Raw genomic sequence first — 22,304 nt, 5'->3', positions numbered from 1 at the left:
CTGTCCATCTTAACGAAATAAAACAATGAATTCGAGGAATTCTCGGGCAATTCGGGTTAGGTTGGTCAGTAACACGATCATCTAGACATCTGATCCGTCTCGCCGAGAACAAACTAAATGCCCATCTTAACAAAATAAAACAATGAATTCGGGGAATCCTCGGGCAATTCGGGTTAGGTTGGACAGTAGCAAGATCATCTAGACATCTGATCCGTCTCGCCGAGAACAAACTAAATGCCCATCTTAACAAAATAAAACAATGAATTCGGGCAATTCGGGTTAGGTTGGTCAGTAACACGATCATCTGTACATCTGGTCCGTCTCGCCGAGAACAAACTGTCCATCTTAACGAAATAAAACAATGAATTCGAGGAATCCTCGGGCAATACGGGTTAGGTTGGTCAGTAACACGATCATCTGTTCATCTGGTCGTTGTCGCCAAGAATAAACTGCCCATCTTAACAAAGTAAAAGAACCGGATTTTGAGCAACCCTCGAGTAATCAGGTGAAGTGAATCAATCTCTCAACTGCCTGAGCTCATTTACACGCAATCAGTGGTCATTTCCATCGCACGGTGTTCTCTACTCTCGGATATTGCAACTTAGATGGGAGATACGCCAACTCGCTACTAGTGAATTTAATTTTCACTCGTCGTCGGAATGAGATGATTGTTCGTATTAATCATTCTCTCTACTGCCTAAGCTCATTTCCATGCAATCAGTTGTCATTTCCATCGCACGGTGTTCTCTACTCTCGGATATTGCAACTTAGATGGGAGATACGCCAACTCGCTACTAGTGAATTTCATTTCCACTCGACGTCGGGATGAGATGATTATTGGTACTAATCAATCAGTGCTTAATTTTATTCGTAACACTTTTACCTACTTTTTACAATTAAATAAATATATTATATGTCCAAAAACGTCCTAATATAAAGTATTTGTCATTTATATATTTATCTTTCAGTTGCCATGTAACGTAATATGGTTTTATTACAATCAAAATTTTTCTTATTTAATTTGAACCGATGTGCATAGTTTTAGTAATGAAAGGTTGCTGGTATCCTTATTTTAGTACTAACATATTTACATTTCTTTACAATTTGTTCTTAATAAATAATAATAAAATAACTATATACACTAGTCGTAGATTTCTGCCTATCATAGTACATCTTACAGATCTCATGACAATATCACACAAATAAATAATACTATACAGGTTGTTTTTGAATTCGCCTAAAAAACTCAAAGCCGAATAAAACTTCGCTCTACAAAGTTATGCGTAGTGAGCTCAAGTCAAGATCAATAATATTCCGCATTACGTAAGGTATTACAGTTTATTACGTTACTTTATAACATTGTATATAAACAGTGTTGGAACTACGTAACACTTGCAGCCTATAGATCACTCGAGGATATTATATCGTATTAGTATGACTGCCACTCTATCTGCCTATCAATACAGACACTCCGATACATTCGAACAAAATTACTATGGGTAGAGGCTCAACTTGCAAGTGTGATTTTATTGCAAAATTTACATCGTAGACAAAAATATAACAGGCCTACGTAAAAAGCCTAGATCTCAGCACATCAGTCTAGCACTGCAGCATTTAGGCCGGATAGTAGTAGTATCGTGTACTGCAGTCAGTGTTACAGTCGATTGTGGTGCAGGAGTTGAAACGTTTCCGTGACAGACTTCCTAACCAAGCCGTGCTGCAGCACATCAGACTAGCACTGCAGCATGTAGGCCGGATAGTTGTAGTATCGTGTACTGCAGTCAGTGTTACAGTCGATTGTGGTGCAGGAGTTGAAACGTTTCCGTGACAGACTTCCTAACCAAGCCGTGCTGCAGCACATCAGACTAGCACTGCAGCATGTAGGCCGGATAGTTGCAGTATCGTGTACTGCAGTCAGTGTTACAGTCGATTGTGGTGCAGGAGTTGAAACGTTTCCGTGACAGAATTCCTAACCAAGCCGTGCTGCAGCACATCAGACTAGCACTGCAGCATGTAGGCCGGATAGTTGTAGTATCGTGTACTGCAGTCAGTGTTACAGTCGATTGTGGTGCAGGAGTTGAAACGTTTCCGTGACAGAATTCCTAACCAAGCCGTGCTGCAGCACATCAGACTAGCACTGCAGCATGTAGGCCCGATAGTTGTAGTATCGTGTACTGCAGTCAGTGTTACAGTCGATTGTGGTGCAGGAGTTGAAAACGTTTCCGTGACAGAATTCCTAACCAAGCCGTGCTGCAGCACATCAGACTAGCACTGCAGCATGTAGGCCGGATAGTTGTAGTATCGTGTACTGCAGTCAGTGTTACAGTCGATTGTGGTCCAGGAGTTGAAACGTTTCCGTGACAGAATTCCTAACCAAGCCGTGCTGCAGCACATCAGACTAGCACTGCAGCATGTAGGCCGGATAGTTGCAGTATCGTGTACTGCAGTCAGTGTTACAGTCGATTGTGGTGCAGGAGTTGAAACGTTTCCGTGACAGAATTCCTAACCAAGCCGTGCTGCAGCACATCAGACTAGCACTGCAGCATGTAGGCCGGATAGTTGCAGTATCGTGTACTGCAGTCAGTGTTACAGTCGATTGTGGTGCAGGAGTTGAAACGTTTCCGTGACAGAATTCCTAACCAAGCCGTGCTGCAGCACATCAGACTAGCACTGCAGCATGTAGGCCGGATAGTTGTAGTATCGTGTACTGCAGTCAGTGTTACAGTCGATTGTGGTGCAGGAGTTGAAACGTTTCCGTGACAGACTTCCTAACCAAGCCGTGCTGCAGCACATCAGACTAGCACTGCAGCATGTAGGCCGGATAGTTGTAGTATCGTGTACTGCAGTCAGTGTTACAGTCGATTGTGGTCCAGGAGTTGAAACGTTTCCGTGACAGAATTCCTAACCAAGCCGTGCTGCAGCACATCAGACTAGCACTGCAGCATGTAGGCCGGATAGTTGCAGTATCGTGTACTGCAGTCAGTGTTACAGTCGATTGTGGTCCAGGAGTTGAAACGTTTCCGTGACAGAATTCCCAACCAAGCCGTGCTGCAGCACATCAGACTAGCACTGCAGCATGTAGGCCGGATAGTTGTAGTATCGTGTACTGCAGTCAGTGTTACAGTCGATTGTGGTGCAGGAGTTGAAACGTTTCCGTGACAGACTTCCTAACCAAGCCGTGCTGCAGCACATCAGACTAGCACTGCAGCATGTAGGCCGGATAGTTGTAGTATCGTGTACTGCAGTCAGTGTTACAGTCGATTGTGGTGCAGGAGTTGAAACGTTTCCGTGACAGAATTCCTAACCAAGCCGTGCTGCAGCACATCAGACTAGCACTGCAGCATGTAGGCCGGATAGTTGCAGTATCGTGTACTGCAGTCAGTGTTACAGTCGATTGTGGTGCACTAGGCTTAGCTCATTTCTCGTGTGCTCCCGCAACTGTGTGGTAAATTATACTGTGTGGGATGGAATCAAACACAAATATCAAAGTGCATATTATTTTCTAAGCCAATTATAGCGATTTATAATTTTCAATTAAAATAGGAAGGTCTGAATGTAATATTTTAGCGTAATTTGTCTTATATAAAAACATGCTTCGCTGTGTACATTCAAGAATAATGTTGGACTAACAAAGATGAATTGAATTGTTTTACTATACTAATATATTTCACAATTAATGATGTAATTTACATTACACAATACGTATGACCAAAAATAATAATCTGTTAAAGTTTTTCATTGAAATGTAGATAGAATTATTTAGTCGATATTTCACACCTGCCTAGTAGTAATAAAACTAGTAATTTTTAATTTAAATATAAATTACAAATAAAAGTTAAAGTATTTACAAGTAAATGCACCCCACCATATAAAATGCTGTCGTCATTCGTCGTCAAAAATAGGTATTAAGCTTTTGGATCGAACAAAATTTAAGGTAATATAAAAGAAGGCATTAAAAAATTCTAGTGATTAATATAACATAATAAAAAATCTTTTAAACTTTCAGTATTTATTTTGTTATTTATTATTTTAACATTAATAAAACTCAGCGCTTTTTATCTACAGAATTTTAATAAATTTTTACAAAATGTGACGTTAATTTACCTCCAGCATTGTAAACGATTTCTTTTGATCGGGCTTCAGGTATAAATTGTAATTGCGAGCATCGTTTTATCCCATTTTAAAACTGCCTTCAATATTAAAATTTCATCAGTAATAAATTTTAAGTACTCTCGAGCGGCGATGATACAAAAGTGTAAACTCGTAGTTTTAATATTCCTAAGCATTTATTATAGGGTGGTGAAAATTGCTAAATGCAGCGTTAATGTTATCCATATTTCTAAAAGTTGCCGTCTCAGAAAATTAAAGAATGCAGATGAAGCCCAGCCGAGCCACGTCGAAAAGCCATCCATTATACTAACGAGAATTCATATAGCGATATTGCATACAGTAAGAAAGGGCGCGGAATAGCTACATGGACTCACGTGGTCGCACGTGACAGAACTACTAAATGTGCCTACAGGCTTGTACACTGCGCCTGCCCCGCGACCTTCCCTTATACTAACGAGAATTCATGTAGCGATATAGCATACAGTAAGAAAGGGCGCGGAATAGCTACATGGACTCACGTGGTCGCACGTGACAGAACTACTAAATGTGCCTACAGGCTTGTACACTGCGCCTGCCCCGCGACCTTCCCTTATACTAACGAGAATTCATGTAGCGATATAGCAGACAGTAAGAATGGGCGCGGAATAGCTACATGACAGAACTACTAAATGTGCCTACAGGCTTGTACACTACGCCTGCCCCGCGTCCTTTCCTTATACTAACGAGAATTCATATAGCGTCATGGTTACCCAAAAACCAATGCAAACGTGTTCGCTATTGCTCAGCCAAATTCACATGGAGTGACGATCATTATCGAACTCGATAACACCTAAATGGTAATGATGGTTCATAAAAATATCAATATTAAGTCTATAGGTCAGTCTTTCTCCACACATCGTGGGGTATAGAGCCAGTCATAAATGCAAGTTTCCATTCCCTCAAATGATATGCATCGCTGTCGCCCAACCTACAATTTATCATGGAATTGAACATACAAGCTGTACAGAATTGATTAGTTACCGAAGGAATAAAAGTGGTTATTTTTGTAGAGTAGTGTTGCTAGATGACATTTATAGGTTGTAGGAGTAACAAAAAGGAACGGAAAATCTATGGGGTTGTTCCAGCAGCCGCTGTTGATTGAGAGGCTGCGGTGAGGCGAGACAAATGTTCTACTTAGTTGTCAGTTTGTATTCGATTGAGATTGAAGGGAATCAGAACTAAGTGTTGTCTCAGTTCTGTCGTTCTGTGTTACGGGGATTCAGTCAAGTTATTATCTTCGTACGTGATAACACATTTCAAAGGCTGCGGTGCGGCGAAAACGAATGTTCTACTTAGTTATCAGTTTGTATTCGATTGAGATTGAAGGGAATCAGAACTAAGTGTTGTCTCAGTTCTGTCGTTCTGTGTTACGGGGATTCAGTCAAGTTATTATCTTCGTACGTGATAACACATTTCAAAGGCTGCGGTGCGGCGAAACGAATGTTCTACTTAGTTATCAGTTTGTATTCGATTGAGATTGAAGGGAATCAGAACTAAGTGCTGTCTCAGTTCTGTCCCATAGCACGAGTCGCTAAATAATCGTTAACACCTGTCCAAATTCCATGGCACTTCATGACATACACCGCCAACTATGTCAGTTAGTTTGTAAAACAGAGAGAGAATAAGTTGGGCAGAAATTATATTTTCCGGCCCTTCGTGTGATAGACTTCGCTAACACTCAGCTTATTATGTTTGGAAAAGGTGACTTGTAGTCCAATGGTAACTTATTATGTTTGAAAAAGTTGACTTGTAGTCCAATGGTAACGTATTATAATAATTTGGTTCATTTATTGCTACTAATAAGCGATTCTATCTCTCATTTAATTAACACGATTTTCATAATAATATTTTAAACTTGGTAATAATTGTCTACAATTTGGAGATTTATGTCGAAGTTAAATAATGAAAAGAGATATTGACTACTCTTAAATGTCATTTTATTGTTTTTTTAATAAAAACCGAAGTTAGAGAGATTTAAAACATTTCATTCTTAATATATATTGAAGACAGACAATGATACATAAAATACATTTATATCCCCTTTGCAGACAAAACAGAGATTGTGTCAACCTTCTGAGTGATAGGCTTTAATGGCGCTCAGTCAAGTTGAAGTTAAAGTTGTCTATGTAGCATTGAAGTTTTCATGATAACTCTAAAGTCTGCAAAGTTCCGGTGAGCCAAGTTGGATACTAAGACGCAGTAGTGCGCTAAAACCATTATTTACCATTCAACATTATTTTTTCATTCTATTTAACAAGATGCTACAAGTTACAATCTCATTTGATTAAAATTTTACAAAACCTGTTGTACTGAGTTTGTTTAGAAATTTATTTATCCTGCTTTTTTTAACTATTTACTTGTTGCCATCATTACCCATACTTTCAATATAGCAAAAAGAGCAATATTCAGCGAAATGTATTCGAGTGTGTGTAGCTACCATTACCGAACTTCGTGTTGCCTGTATAGAAATGAAGCTCCAGCGAAATGCCATTGAGTGCGTGTGGCTACCATTACCGGACTTCGTGTTGCGTGTATAGAAATGAAGCTCCAGCGAAATGCCATCGAGTGCGTGTGGCTGCCACTATTGAACTTCGTGTTGCCTGTATATAAATGAAGCTCCAGCGAAATGCCATCGAGTGCGTGTGGCTGCCATTATTGAACTTCGTGTTGCCTGTGTAGAAATGAAGCTCCAGCGAAATGCCATTACCGAACATTGTGTTGCCTGTGTAGCAATGAAGCTCCAGCGATATGCCATCGAGTGCCTGTGGCTGCCATTATTGAACTTCATGTTGCCTGTATAGAAATGAAGCTCCAGCGAAATGCCATCGAGTGCTTGTGGCTGCCATTATTGAACTTCGTGTTGCCTGTGTAGCAATGAAGCTCCAGCGATATGCCATCGAGTGCCTGTGGCTGCCATTATTGAACTTCATGTTGCCTGTATAGAAATGAAGCTCCAGCGATATGCCATCGAGTGCCTGTGGCTGCCATTATTGAACTTCATGTTGCCTGTGTAGCAATGAAGCTCCAGCGATATGCCATCGAGTGCCTGTGGCTGCCATTATTGAACTTCATGTTGCCTGTATAGAAATGAAGCTCCAGCGAAATGCCATCGAGTGCGTGTGGCTGCCATTATTGAACTTCGTGTTGCCTGTGTAGAAATGAAGCTCCAGCGAAATGCCATTACCGAACATTGTGTTGCCTGTGTAGCAATGAAGCTCCAGCGATATGCCATCGAGTGCCTGTGGCTGCCATTATTGAACTTCATGTTGCCTGTATAGAAATGAAGCTCCAGCGAAATGCCATCGAGTGCTTGTGGCTGCCATTATTAAACTTCGTGTTGCCTGTGTAGAAATGAAGCTCCATGCAAACCACTATAGATCATATATCTTGCCCTCAGACAGACAGAAATTATTTTGTTCTTTCCCTTGAGTCATAGCCTTCGCTAATATCCATCCAATTATACAGAGCTATTTAATATGGATTGTAAATTGATCACGACGACTATTTTGTTAGGTGAATTTTAAATCTATATTGAAGGACATGCTACAATCCTGACCAATTTCTAAGAAAAAAAGATAAAAGATCCAAGAGTAGTTTGTGGTTTACAGTGGCTTATCTAGTATTAAAATAGGGTGATAGTCAATCAAATGTGCTTGAATAACGTATTCAATAAATACATAAAGAAATAAATCTAGCATTATATAATTAGTGTCCTTGTTTGAATATTTAAAATGTAATAATATTGTTAATATTTTGCGCCAATCTAATACTGTCAAGCTAGTTACGAAGGTTAAAATTTGTGACATGATTACACTGACAAAACTTAGATGTGACAAACTGACAGCAATATTAAAAACGTAAAATATTGCGTGTTTCACATGGAGACGTCAAGTAGTGGGACCAATAGTAATATTTTATCCTGCCTTGTAATTTTAAAAGTGCGTGTTATTAATTTATTACCGTTCAGTTGAAGTGGTAGCTATCGTTATAGCGTGTAAAGGGCCCCCCACACCATAGCTGTCATCATGACCTCTATCTGATCCTGCAGGACATGCGAGTCTGCCAGCCAATGTATTGTTACGCCTCATTACCTGACGATGAGCTACAAAATATAAAACAGTATTTATCATTGTACGTACACTATATTTTATTATAGAAAGAATGTCTTAAAACAGTTTATATTAGTAAAATATTCATGTTATTTCAAATTCACAAGGAATAGTGTTACAATATTCAATAACAAAATAATGTTTAAAACTTAGTGTCCGGAAGGAAAGTGTGCAAACTGAAGTCTCATGTTCAAGTGCTATAAGATATCAGATAACAGTGGTGAACATTTAATGTCAGGAGGGAATGTGTGCAGACTGAAGTGCCATCTTTAAGTGCTATAAGATATATGATAATAATGGTGAACATTTAATGTCAGGAGGGAATGTGTGCAGACTGAAGTCTCATCTTCAAGTGCTATAAAATAAGTCTCATCTTCAAGTGCTGTAAGATATCTGATAATAATGGTGAAAATTTAATGTCAGGAGGGAAAGTGTGCAGACTGAAGTCCCATCTTTAAGTGCTATAAGATATATGATAATAATGGTGAACATTTAATGTCAGGAGGGAATGTGTGCAGACTGAAGTCTCATCTTCAAGTGCTATAAAATAAGTCTCATCTTCAAGTGCTGTAAGATATCTGATAATAATGGTGAAAATGTAATGTCAGGAGGGACAGTGTGCAGACTGAAGTCCCATCTTCAATTGCTATAAGGTATATGATAATAATGGTGAACATTTAATGTCAGGAGGGAAAGTGTGCAGACTGAAGTCTCATATTCAAGTGCTATAAAATAAGTCTCATCTTCATGTGCTCTAAGATAGCGACATGCTATAGGACAATGAGGTTGAGTGTTATAAAGGACGGAGGGGCAGGGTTGTGTGTCAGCTGCAGCGTTGTAAAGATACGTTCCACATTGAGCACTTGGTGTAATTAGCGTTGAAGACACTCTACTGGTCGCTGTAGTCTATGTCTCTACAACCCACTAACCAAGATATGACGTTTCCTGTACATAGAGGATATACACACAAGGATAGGACAACGAGGTTGAGTGTCATAAAGGACGGAGGGGCAGGGTTGTGTGTCAGCTGCAGCGTTGTAAAGATACGTTCCACACTGAGCACTTGGTGTAATTAGCGTTGAAGACACTCTACTGGTCGCTGTAGTCTATGTCTCTACAACCCACTAACCAAGATATGACGTTTCCTGTACATAGAGGATATACACACAAGGATAGGACAGCGAGGTTGAGTGTTATAAAGGACGGAGGGGCAGGGTTTTGTGTCAGCTGCAGCGTTGTAAAGATACGTTCCACACTGAGCACTTGGTGTAATTAGCGTTGAAGGCACTCTACTGGTCGCTGTAGTCTATGTCTCTACAACCCACTAACCAAGATATGACGTTTCCTGTACATAGAGGATATACACACAAGGATAGGACAACGAGGTTGAGTGTTATAAAGGACGGAGAGAGGCAGGGTTGTGTGTCAGCTGCAGCGTTGTAAAGATACGTTCCACATTGAGCACTTGGTGTAATTAGCGTTGAAGGCACTCTACTGGTCGCTGTAGTCTATGTCTCTACAACCCACTAACCAAGATATGACGTTTCCTGTACATAGAGGATATACACACAAGGATAGGACAACGAGGTTGAGTGTTATAAAGGACGGAGGGGCAGGGTTGTGTGTCAGCTGCAGCGTTGTAAAGATACGTTCCACACTGAGCACTTGGTGTAATTAGCGTTGAAGGCACTCTACTGGTCGCTGTAGTCTATGTCTCTACAACCCACTAACCAAGATATGATGTTTCCTGTACATAGAGGATATACACACAAGGATAGGACAACGAGGTTGAGTGTCATAAAGGACGGAGGGGCAGGGTTGTGTGTCAGCTGCAGCGTTGTAAAGATACGTTCCACACTGAGCACTTGGTGTAATTAGCGTTGAAGACACTCTACTGGTCGCTGTAGTCTATGTCTCTACAACCCACTAACCAAGATATGATGTTTCCTGTACATAGAGGATATACACACAAGGATAGGACAACGAGGTTGAGTGTTATAAAGGACGGAGAGAGGCAGGGTTGTGTGTTAGCTGCAGCGTTGTAAAGATACGTTCCACATTGAGCACTTAGTGTAATTAGCGTTGAAGGCACTCAACTGGTCGCTGTTTAACCCTGCTTCTAAACCCTCCCTGTTTCACAAGGATAACAATCTTATACCGGCGGCATTTCATGCACATTATCATAATTCAACTATTGCACTTAAATTCTTTTACTCTTATATAACAAAATATATGAAGAATATAAATTGTAATTTTTATACTACTTTAGTCTGTATTTACTGATTATTTTAAGACCTGCAGCATACATTAAAATATAGAGAACCTGAGATAGTTCTTGTATCCCTTCTCATGATATTTCATTTCTCATCACTCTACATCTATATTAGCTGATATCAAACTATTTCTCTTTCGACTCTCATGATATTAAATCTGTTTCAAGTATAAAATAATAAAGGATAATCCCTATATAAGTATTCTGACACTGTTTTTTAATACCCAATAATGAATTGGAATGGCTAATTTAAACCGTACAGCTCACAAAATCAAAAAAGTATTAAGATGCGGTCGCACAACTTTCTGACGTAAAAACACTAAAATTGTGTTGAGTCACGTGACTCCCTGCCGTTACACGGGGAGTCTGACTCCGAGATTGTCAGCTGTTTATAGTTTCTACCGTCGCCATATACCCATTACATAATAGCGGGTGATCAGAGGTTAGATCTCGCTTCTCTACTACCGCAAGGTAATAAAGTTAGAGATACATTATCATTAAGCTCTTTTGAGGTCCATCATTGTTTTATCTAGACCAAAGTTTAGGTCAGCAATCTTTCCAACGAAAGCAGCGGTTCGTAGAAACAGCAGTTATAAAATCATACATCCGCTAATATTTTGCCATAATGTAAACATCTATGCTTTTATGTCACTAGTTGAAGGTATTCTTTGTTAGTCAAATTGGTACAGATGAAATAATGTGTATTAAAATGAAAGAATATTGACCCAGGCTTTGTGTTATTCAAATCGGATTTAGTTTTGATTTTATTGATACGGAATATGTTTATGAAGTTCCACTAAATTTTTACGCCCAATAATCGGCTTGAATGCGCCGGGAACCGTGTACTTATACTGTTAGGTGTAGACCATCTTGTTCATTACAATAAGTGCAATAAGAGATTTGACAACAAACATTTTGTTAAATAATACATATGAAATGCAAAAGCACAGTAAAAACCTGAGGGTTATATTGGATAGGCGTTATCGAAGCCTAACACTCAAAAGGCTGGACATATTTCATGTATGTTTGTCTGCTCCAACGATATCCCAAAAAAGAAGAATGAAATTGCGCATGATAAAAAAATAAGTGGAAACTAGAGCTATCTGTACCTAGTATCGTACCTTAGCCGTACAGAAGTAGGATAGTTAGCCGTACAGTAGAGTAGTTAGCCGTACAGTAGGGAAGTTAGCCGTAGAGAAGTAGAGTAGCTATCCGTACAGTAGGATAGTTGGCCTTCAGTATGATAGTTATCCGTAAAGTAGAATAGTTAGCTGTACAGTAGGGTAGTTAGCCTTATATAAGAGTAGTTACCCGTACAATATGATAGTTAGCCTACAGTATGATATTTATCCGTACAGCAGGATAATTAGCCGTACATTAGGGTAGTTATCCGTACAGTAGGGTAGTTATTCGTACAGTAGGGTAGTTATCCGTTCAGTAGGGTAGTTAGCCGTACAGTAGGGTAGTTATCCGTACAGTAGGGTAGTTATCCGTTACAGTAGGGTAGTTAGCCGTACAGTAGGGTAGTTAGCCGTACAGTAGGGTAGTTATCCGTACAGTAGGGTAGTTATCCGTACAGTAGGGTACTTATCCGTACAGTAGGGTAGTTATCCGTACAGTAGGGTAGTTATCCGTACAGTAGGGTAGTTAACCGTACAGTAGGGTAATTATCCGTACAGTAGGGTAGTTATCCGTACAGTAGGGTAGTTAGCCGTACAGTAGGATAGTTAACCGTACAGTAGGGTAATTATCCGTACAGTAGGTTAGTTATCCGTACAGTAGGGTAGTTAGCCGTACAGTAGGATAGTTGGCCGTACAGTAGGGTAATTATCCGTACAGTAGGGTAGTTATCCGTACAGTAGGGTAGTTAGCCGTACAGTAGGATAGTTGGCCGTACAGTAGGATAGTTGGCCGTACAGTAGGGTAATTATCCGTACAGTAGGGTAGTTATCCGTACAGTAGGATAGTTGGCCGTACAGTAGGGTAATTATCCGTACAGTAGGGTAGTTATCCGTACAGTAGGGTAGTTAGCCGTACAGTAGGATAGTTAACCGTACAGTAGGGTAATTATCCGTACAGTAGGTTAGTTATCCGTACAGTAGGGTAGTTATCCGTACAGTAGGGTAGTTAACCGTACAGTAGGGTAATTATCCGTACAGTAGGGTAGTTATCCGTACAGTAGGGTAGTTAGCCGTACAGTAGGATAGTTGGCCGTACAGCTTAGCTCTGTACATGTCAGTTATCATTGTTCTAGCATTAATAGGCTCGCTTTTCTGTGTCACATCGAGATTTCCATTTTAGTTACATCATTAACGTAATTAGTGTAGGTTTATGCGCTAATGAACACGTATCTACAGATATCTAATCCACTAACAAACTAGTTAGCCGTCGCCTTAATTTGATTATTTTGTGATTAATTGAATACGTACCCTTTTCCCTACAGCAAGTGGTAGGTGGAGAAAATAATTTACGATAAATAATTACTGAAAATAATGTTATTTTCATGAAATGGACATAAATGTTTATAAATTCCGTAAGGTTTGTAGTTTACTCAGCAGGGATCACTTCTGGCTGGTTTATACCTTCCAGTTGAACCTACCACTGGGCACAGCAAAAACCTATGTGTCACTTAAATCCGGGCAATCTTATGGATGTCCAGGAGCGGCACATCACTAACCGTAAATGACGAGATTCTGGGTTTCATGGGCAATTCGATAGGTATAGTCTACTGTAGGAGACGACTGTTGGAGTTAGTGGGATTTGTTCTCGGTGGTGGCTCATAGTGCCTAAGCTCACAGCGCCACAACGTGAATTTGCTCACAGCGCCACAGATTTGGTCGAGTGCTCACAGCGTCAACACAACCGAATAAAGTGTAAATAATATTGATTTAAGTGTAGCTAATTTTTATAAAATTTATAATGATTGTTATTTAGCTTCTTGTACCCTCAAAAAATTAAATAGTAAAAATAAAAGAAGAAAGGAGTGGGTTACAGATAGCCTAATTACATTAATTAATAGGAAAAATAGTCTATATAAGACTTATTCTAGGAATAAATACAACTTAGATTTAAAATATGAATGTAATAATTTTTCAAAATATGTAACTAGTCAAATTAGGAGAGCAAAAATTGCTTATTATTCTTCCTTGATTGATGACTGTAAAGGTGATTCAAGGAAGTACTGGAGTGTTATTAAAGGAATTGTTAAAAATAAAAAGAAATCATTAGATGTCATGAAAATAGCAGATAGGTTGGTCAATGTAGCAGGTAATGAAATTTTGGTTGGTAATGAATTTAATAAATACTACACTACTGTAATTTCTAAATTGAAACATGAGGCGTTTGGGTGTGATTTGTTCATTGGTAATCATAATGAGCATGAAATATTGTTTGATAAATTTGATTGTACCTTTGAAGATGTTGTTAATGTTATTAAGTCAATGAAAAATACGCGAAGTACAGGTGTTGATGGCATAAGTATAGTTGTAGTGAAAAGTAACTTAGATATATTTGCTCCTCTTTTGTACAGCATGTTTAAAAAATCATTAAATCAAGGACGAGTACCAGATGAATTTAAGATAGCCTCTGTTGTACCAGTTTTTAAGTCTGGTGATAGCTCAGATATGTCATCGTACCGTCCTATCTCAGTGATTAATGTCATTGCTAAAGTATTTGAGACATTAATTAAAAATAAGATATTAGACTATTTTTGTAACAGATCATTGTTTTCTAGTAACCAATATGGTTTCCTTCCTGGTAGGGGTACAGATCTAGCCATAGAAAAGCATGTAACCGCAATTGTTAAACCATCAGATATTATAGTTACACTATGGCCGTTTATCTGGATTTCCAAAAGGCATTTTATGTATTGGATATAGAAATTTTACTGAAAAAATTCAGGCACTATGGTTTTGGTGGTCTCACTCTCTCCTGGCTGGAATCCTTCTGCAAAGGTAGGAGGCAAGTGGTAAAAATAAACAAAGTTTTGAGTAGTCCTCTAGAACTATACCACGGCACAGCTCAGGGAGGGGTGTTGGGCCCCATTATGTTTTTAGTGTACATAAATGATCTTTTGGACTTGGAACTGTACTCATCGGTATTTGCATATGCTGATGACACTGCATTAGTGTGCTCTGCATATAACAGAGAGGCATTAAAATTGAAAATTGCAAAAGATCTGGACAAAATTTCTAATTGGTTATCAAACAATAACATTTTAATTAACAGTAGTAAATCTAAAGGCTTAATATTTTTTGATCATCACTCTTCAAATGAATTTTTAAGAAATGAATATAATTTATTTTGTCACAAGCACCAATGTATATATAGTTGTTATTGTAGTAATATAGAAGTAGTAGATTGTGTGAAGTATTTAGGTTTGTACATAGATAAATGTCTTAAATGGGATCACCATATAAATTTGCTGTCAAAAAAGCTTAGAAAAGTAAACTATGTTCTTTATCACCTGAGGGATTTTGCATACAGTTATCAATTAAAAAATGTCTATCTTTCCTGGTTTGAGAGCCTACTGAGGTTTGGTATTGTGCACTATGGGGGGACCTTCACAACTTATTTAAATACCATAGTTATGAACCAAAGGAATGCTCTCAGAATAATTTACAATGTAAAGCACATGGATAGAATGAGCCACTTATTTGTAGAAAATAATATTTTTAGATTTAGACAGCTTTATCAGTACTCAGTAATCATGCATATTCAGAAATATCTTGGCCAATTTGAATTTAGACAAATTAATCGCTATACTAGATCTAGTCAAAACCTGTTGTTAAAAATACCTTTGTTAACAAAAGAACGCAGCAGGCATCAGTTTTGCTATCTGGGACCTCAGATATATAATAGGTTCTTGACGCATAGTGGCCAATATATTATATTTGAAAAGAAGCCAAAAGTAAAGATGAAAGCAATTGAGTTTGTAAGCAAACTGCCAGATATGCATGCCTAGTTACTGTGTCTTTGTTTTTTGGTTTTATTTCATGCCTATAGCAAACTGTTAACTCTTTTCTTGTTTTATTTATTTAATTATTTATTGGCATGTTGATATATATTTATTAATTTAGCATATTTATTTATTTAGCCTGTTAATATTTACTTATTTATTGATTTAACCTGTTAATATTTACTTATTTATTTATTTAGCCTGTTAATGTTTACTTATTTATTTATTTAACCTGTTTTATATATATATATATATATATATATATATATATATATATATTTATTGCATGTTGTTTGATATTTATATTTATAATATTTCTGTTACGTTTATTCATTTTGTTGTTGGCGTTATGTATGATATTTAAAATTTTGAAAAATTTTTAAAAATTTAAAGGGCATATGTTGTATGGTCCTGCACTGCAGAAATATTAACAAATAATGCATGTTTAGTTATGTATTTACTTATATTGCATGTTTATAGACCTTTAAATTAATTTAAATTGGATAAATATATTTAAGATGAGTAATTACATGGTATAATTTGATATGTACAGCAAGTGGTGTGAAAATGGACTGAAATAGACTGCATTTATCAACTCCACTCCCGTACGCGCGCTGACTGAAGCGCACTGGGAGTAAAATTGTATTTTTTGTAATATTGTTAAATTTTGTTGAATAAAGGAATTTTGAACTTGAACTTGAATCCACCTTGTTCTCTAACCTCAGAGGTTCTTGCTAGCCTCGACAAGGGTGTGCTACCCCTTGCCTGCTTCGACTGGAGTGGCCGGTTCAGAGCTGGCCTCCCCTTCTTCCGGAGGGACACTACTTTGACATTAGTGCCCAAATTCTTCGTCGCGAATCTCGATAAGAGGCGGCCCCTACCTCCTAACCTTACCAATCCTGAATATTCTGTCACTCCATAAGCAACGGAAAGGTTCTTACAGGACTAAGTGCAATTTATGAGCTTCTTGTCCTAAGAGAACAAAGAAAGTTTGTAGTTTTTTCGAATACTAAAAATAGTACTCATAAATAAATTGTAGTACAAGTAGAAGTTTGCCAACACTATTGCAAGTCTATAGCTATGATTGTCGCTATGTCACATGTTGAAATGTCGTAAGACTGTATTCGGGTTCCTTACAAATTTAATCTTTTTTCTGCGATTTTTATGATTGCCATCATTGTTGCCCAGAAGAACAATGTAAATATGTTCGCTAACGCTCAGCCAGATTGTAAGGAGTGACATGCACCATTGTCGAACTCGATGTTGCCCATACAGAAATGGCGATCGCCTCTTGCACAATGTCTGGTCTTATGTCGGTCTCGGAATATCGCTCGGTCGGACAAACAGAGAAAAATAGAAAAATCTATATCTATTAGAGTGATATAGGCTTCTAAACTCTAATTACAAACTCCACACAAATGAAAAACTCGTAGTAAGAATATTGTTTGGCTTTTAGATAATCAAATTACAATTTTAACAGTACATATTCATATTTTAAATTAAATGTTTAAAATTTATTATATCTTTGATACTATCACTATAACACATTTATGGGTGTGTTACGAACGTACTCGCGAGTACGAGTACACTACTCGTATGTGAGCACGGTATGTGGACGCGGGAGGTGTGCTCGAGTACGAGTGCAATACTCGTATGTGACCACGATATGTGGACGCGGGAGGTGTGCGCGAGTACGAGTACACTACTCGTATGTGAGCACGATATGTGGACGCGGGAGGTGTGCTCGAGTACGAGTGCAATACTCGTATGTGACCACGATATGTGGACGCGGGAGGTGTGCGCGAGTACGAGTACACTACTCGTATGTGAGCACGATATGTGGACGCGGGAGGTGTGCTCGAGTACGAGTGCAATACTCGTATGTGAGCACGGTATGTGGACGCGGGAGGTGTGCTCGAGTACGAGTGCAATACTCGTATGTGACCACGATATGTGGACGCGGGAGGTGTGCGCGAGTACGAGTACACTACTCGTATGTGAGCACGATATGTGGACGCGGGAGGTGTGCGCGAGTACGAGTACACTACTCGTATGTGAGCACGGTATGTGGACGCGGGAGGTGTGCTCGAGTACGAGTGCAATACTCGTATGTGACCACGATATGTGGACGCGGGAGGTGTGCTCGAGTACGAGTGCAATACTCGTATGTGACCACGATATGTGGACGCGGGAGGTGTGTGCTCGAGTACGAGTGCAATACTCGTATGTGACCACGATATGTGGACGCGGGAGGTGTGCGCGAGTACGAGTACACTACTCGTATGTGAGCACGATATGTGGACGCGGGAGGTGTGCGCGAGTACGAGTACACTACTCGTATGTGAGCACGATATGTGGACGCGGGAGGTGTGCGCGAGTACGAGTACACTACTCGTATGTGAGCACGGTATGTGGACGCGGGAGGTGTGCTCGAGTACGAGTGCAATACTCGTATGTGACCACGATATGTGGACGCGGGAGGTGTGCTCGAGTACGAGTGCAATACTCGTATGTGACCACGATATGTGGACGCGGGAGGTGTGCTCGAGTACGAGTGCAATACTCGTATGTGACCACGATATGTGGACGCGGGAGGTGTGCGCGAGTACGAGTACACTACTCGTATGTGAGCACGGTATGTGGACGCGGGAGGTGTGCGCGAGTACGAGTACAATACTCGTATGTGAGCACGATATGTGGACGCGGGAGGTGTGCGCGAGCAGAGGTGATGCCCGATACCACAGTTTCCAATCGCAGCTACCCTCCAATTCCGTTAATACTCATCCAATTTGCCGGCTTACAGAAGGTAAGTAGATTATTTATATTGCGCCGCGCACTGACTGTTGGGCACGGTGTAGCGTTTAAATTAATACCTGTTGATTCGGATGACAGAACCAAGTGTATTTTACAAGCAATAGGCTCGTGACGAGCAACGTTTCGTACGTGCAAATATTAAACGAAGAGGGTCGGATTGGGGAAGGAGAGATGATTTAGGAATTGGGTTTGTGGATGATAAAAATAAGAATAAAAATAAGAATTCCAGAAATACTGTGTGATTTACAGTAATGACTTTGTACCAAATGGGCGAAACACATGGGCTTGAAGACCTCTGAGCCTCTTCAGGTCGCAGTAATAAATAAGGCTCAAGAACTTGATGATGAATTCACAGTTAGACTCAAACTGGTCTAAAACAAAATCGACGGTATTAGCCATTTATGGAGACAAGTTATAAGTACGACAACGAGGTCTCGTCAGAAGAACATCACCGCCATTTATTAATCTGCCAAATAAATACAACCACAATACAACCGAGGGGATCGGGACATGCAATCACCTGGAGTTATATATAAAAGTACACATTAACATATGTAACACAAATATAAAATTAGGGTACAAATTATATTAAAACATAGTATAAATTGAAGTAGCTTTTAGCGTTGATATGTTTGTGCGCCGATATTTGCTAAACAACTTAACGGGTTTTGGTGTTGTTTTCACTGTCGGCTACGTCATGAACTAGGGCAAGTTCTTAGGAGTGTTAATCTTACAAATCTTACAAAGTAGTAGAAAGTTTGTATAATGTGAAACCTGTGAAAAGATATTTTTGATCATTTTTATTATTGATACTGACTAGACCTTACAACAAAATAATGTACAACAGAATTTTACATTTCATAAAGACCTACAAAAAAGTCTGTGGTGGCATGTATCTACCGCCGAAGAATAACCGATATGACAATATGAGTTTTTCTCTCTTAATTTTAACATTTTTACTATCATTTCCGAAGATTTTTAGATCAATAAAGCATCCATATCAATACATTAATATACGTAATATTAAGTAGTTACTATCTAAGTTTAACTATTATTTTAAGGACACTTATAAAACCAATATTTGTTGTCTTTTGACAGAAGTAGCTTTCTCAGATCTGTTTACTCGTATGTAGTGTGTGTGTGTGTGTGTGTGTGTGTGTGTGTGTGTGTGTGTGTGTGTGTGTGTGTGTGTGTGTGTGTGTGTGTGTGTTTTCTCTTGATTGTGAAACAAGGCAAAATCAACCATAGAACAAAAAAATACTAAGGCCTGAGTAAATTACAAATGGCCATAAATAAACAGTTATTGACATATTTTTTATCGTGGCAACAAGGCAAACTCAATATTGGAGTCGGAAATGTACTCGCGTATAGCCTACAAAATTGTGTGTGAAGCCAAGGGTAACTGCTAGCTAGAAATATAGAATAAATGTTATTGACATTAATTTACAGTTTTGTTGCAGACTGCTCCAACTTTGAAATCGTCGTGCGTTGTTATTGCTACTGCACGGTGGTCGGTGCTGAATTCTTTACACGTTTCATAAAACAAAAGTTGCATTCTTGGAGAGGGCTGCTTTTAAACTCCGAACAAAGAATTTCTTAAGTGTTCCGTAGAATGAATTATGGCTAAATTGAAACAAAGTTAAAACATCTGCTTTTTAAGCACCTGCTCCCCCTGCTGTAATATGTTTTCGGTTCTTTTACAGTTAAGAATGTTTCAGAAAACGCTGCCCCACTTTTTACTTTAACGGGTACTTTAATGGTTATTCAGACTCTTGCTGCATACACAACGATCATTTTATCTCATACACATTACAATGGCTGCAAACATGAAACATTGATTTATTTATGATTCTATTGATTGTTTCAATACAGAAAAGATACTATTTTGATGCCACTGATTCCTTTTATATACAAATATTGTGAGACATGAAAGGCTAAACGCTTCTAACGTTGGTAATGACGTCTGTCTTCTAATGTATTAGGAATGTTTTCAAACAACTCGCCAATTCTGATGTCACTGATTCCCTTTATATACAAATATTGTGAGACATGAAAGGCTAAACGCTTCTAACGTTGGTAATGACGTCTGTCTTCTAATGTATTAGGAATGTTTTCAAACAACTCGCCAATTCTGATGTCACTGATTCCCTTTATATACAAATATTGTGAGACATGAAAGGCTAAACGCTTCTAACGTTGGTAATGACGTCTGTCTTCTAATGTATTAGGAATGTTTTCAAACAACTCGCCAATTCTGATGTCACTGATTCCCTTTATATACAAATATTGTGAGACATGAAAGGCTAAACGCTTCTAACGTTGGTAATGACGTCTGTCTTCTAATGTATTAGGAATGTTTTCAAACAACTCGCCAATTCTGATGTCACTGATTCCCTTTATATACAAATATTGTGAGACATGAAAGGCTAAACGCTTCTAACGTTGGTAATGACGTCTGTCTTCTAATGTATTAGGAATGTTTTCAAACAACTCGCCAATTCTGATGTCACTGATTCCCTTTATATACAAATATTGTGAGACATGAAAGGCTAAACGCTTCTAACGTTGGTAATGACGTCTGTCTTCTAATGTATTAGGAATGTTTTCAAACAACTCGCCAATTCTGATGTCACTGATTCCCTTTATATACAAATATTGTGAGACATGAAAGGCTAAACGCTTCTAACGTTGGTAATGACGTCTGTCTTCTAATGTATTAGGAATGTTTTCAAACAACTCGCCAATTCTGATGTCACTGATTCCCTTTATATACAAATATTGTGAGACATGAAAGGCTAAACGCTTCTAACGTTGGTAATGACGTCTGTCTTCTAATGTATTAGGAATGTTTTTCAAGCAACTCGCCAATTCTGATGTCACTGATTCCCTTTATATACAAATATTGTGAGACATGAAAGGCTAAACGCTTCTAACGTTGGTAATGACGTCTGTCTTCTAATGTATTAGGAATGTTTTCAAACAACTCGCCAATTCTGATGTCACTGATTCCCTTTATATACAAATATTGTGAGACATGAAAGGCTAAACGCTTCTAACGTTGGTAATGACGTCTGTCTTCTAATGTATTAGGAATGTTTTCAAACAACTCGCCAATTCTGATGTCACTGATTCCCTTTATATACAAATATTGTGAGACATGAAAGGCTAAACGCTTCTAACGTTGGTAATGACGTCTGTCTTTTAATGTATTAGGAATGTTTTCAAACAACTCGCCAATTCTGATGTCACTGATTCCCTTTATATACAAATATTGTGAGACATGAAAGGCTAAACGCTTCTAACGTTGGTAATGACGTCTGTCTTCTAATGTATTAGGAATGTTTTCAAACAACTCGCCAATTCTGATGTCACTGATTCCCTTTATATACAAATATTGTGAGACATGAAAGGCTAAACGCTCCTAACGTTGGTAATGACGTCTGTCTTCTAATGTATTAGGAATGTTTTCAAACAACTCGCCAAGGTTAAACAAGGTTTATTTGTAGTAGTGCCTAAAACTAGTAGAAAATAACCCCCACCTAAATGATCCTATATTTGTGAAGGGTTTCTGCTGACCAAAGGAGACTATTTCGCCGGTTGAGACATTACTATAAAAGATATCTAGTTTTATCGCTTGTAGAAAGTTGCACTCTTATTTGCGTCTAATGTACATCGTTCTTAAACTGCGCTCGGAGTGTGCACGGGTGTAGTTTTATTCGATCTTTCGATATAGTTGATTGTGTAATCGACTATAGACACCAAGTCCCACGTACCACAGTTGTATGCAGTTAACAGTAGATCTTGCTCCAATAAAACTTGAAGAACATTTTGTCATACCAACAATCGTTCAGTGTTGCCACCTGAATTTTAACACATTTTAGTTAGTCGAGAGCTAGTCCATAATATGCAATTTCAAATAACGTTTAAATTAATAATATACAATATTTTAGCAAACACATTGAAAATAATTAATTTATGCCCTAGAATGCTCTTTCAATTTTCC

General features: G+C 38.6%; 1 protein-coding gene across 1 annotated transcript in view; it reads left to right on the top strand.

The window, feature by feature from the left end:
* LOC124358594 (fat-like cadherin-related tumor suppressor homolog) overlaps positions 1-22,304 on the top strand; it is a 798,539-nt gene that overhangs the window by 479,346 nt on the left and 296,889 nt on the right. The window lies entirely within an intron of this gene.

The sequence above is a fragment of the Homalodisca vitripennis genome, chromosome 3, assembly GCF_021130785.1.
Source record: "Homalodisca vitripennis isolate AUS2020 chromosome 3, UT_GWSS_2.1, whole genome shotgun sequence".
In the NCBI taxonomy this organism is placed as follows: domain Eukaryota; kingdom Metazoa; phylum Arthropoda; class Insecta; order Hemiptera; family Cicadellidae; genus Homalodisca; species Homalodisca vitripennis.
Note: the sequence above shows the minus strand (reverse complement) of the source record. Positions and strands in the feature narration are given on the sequence as shown.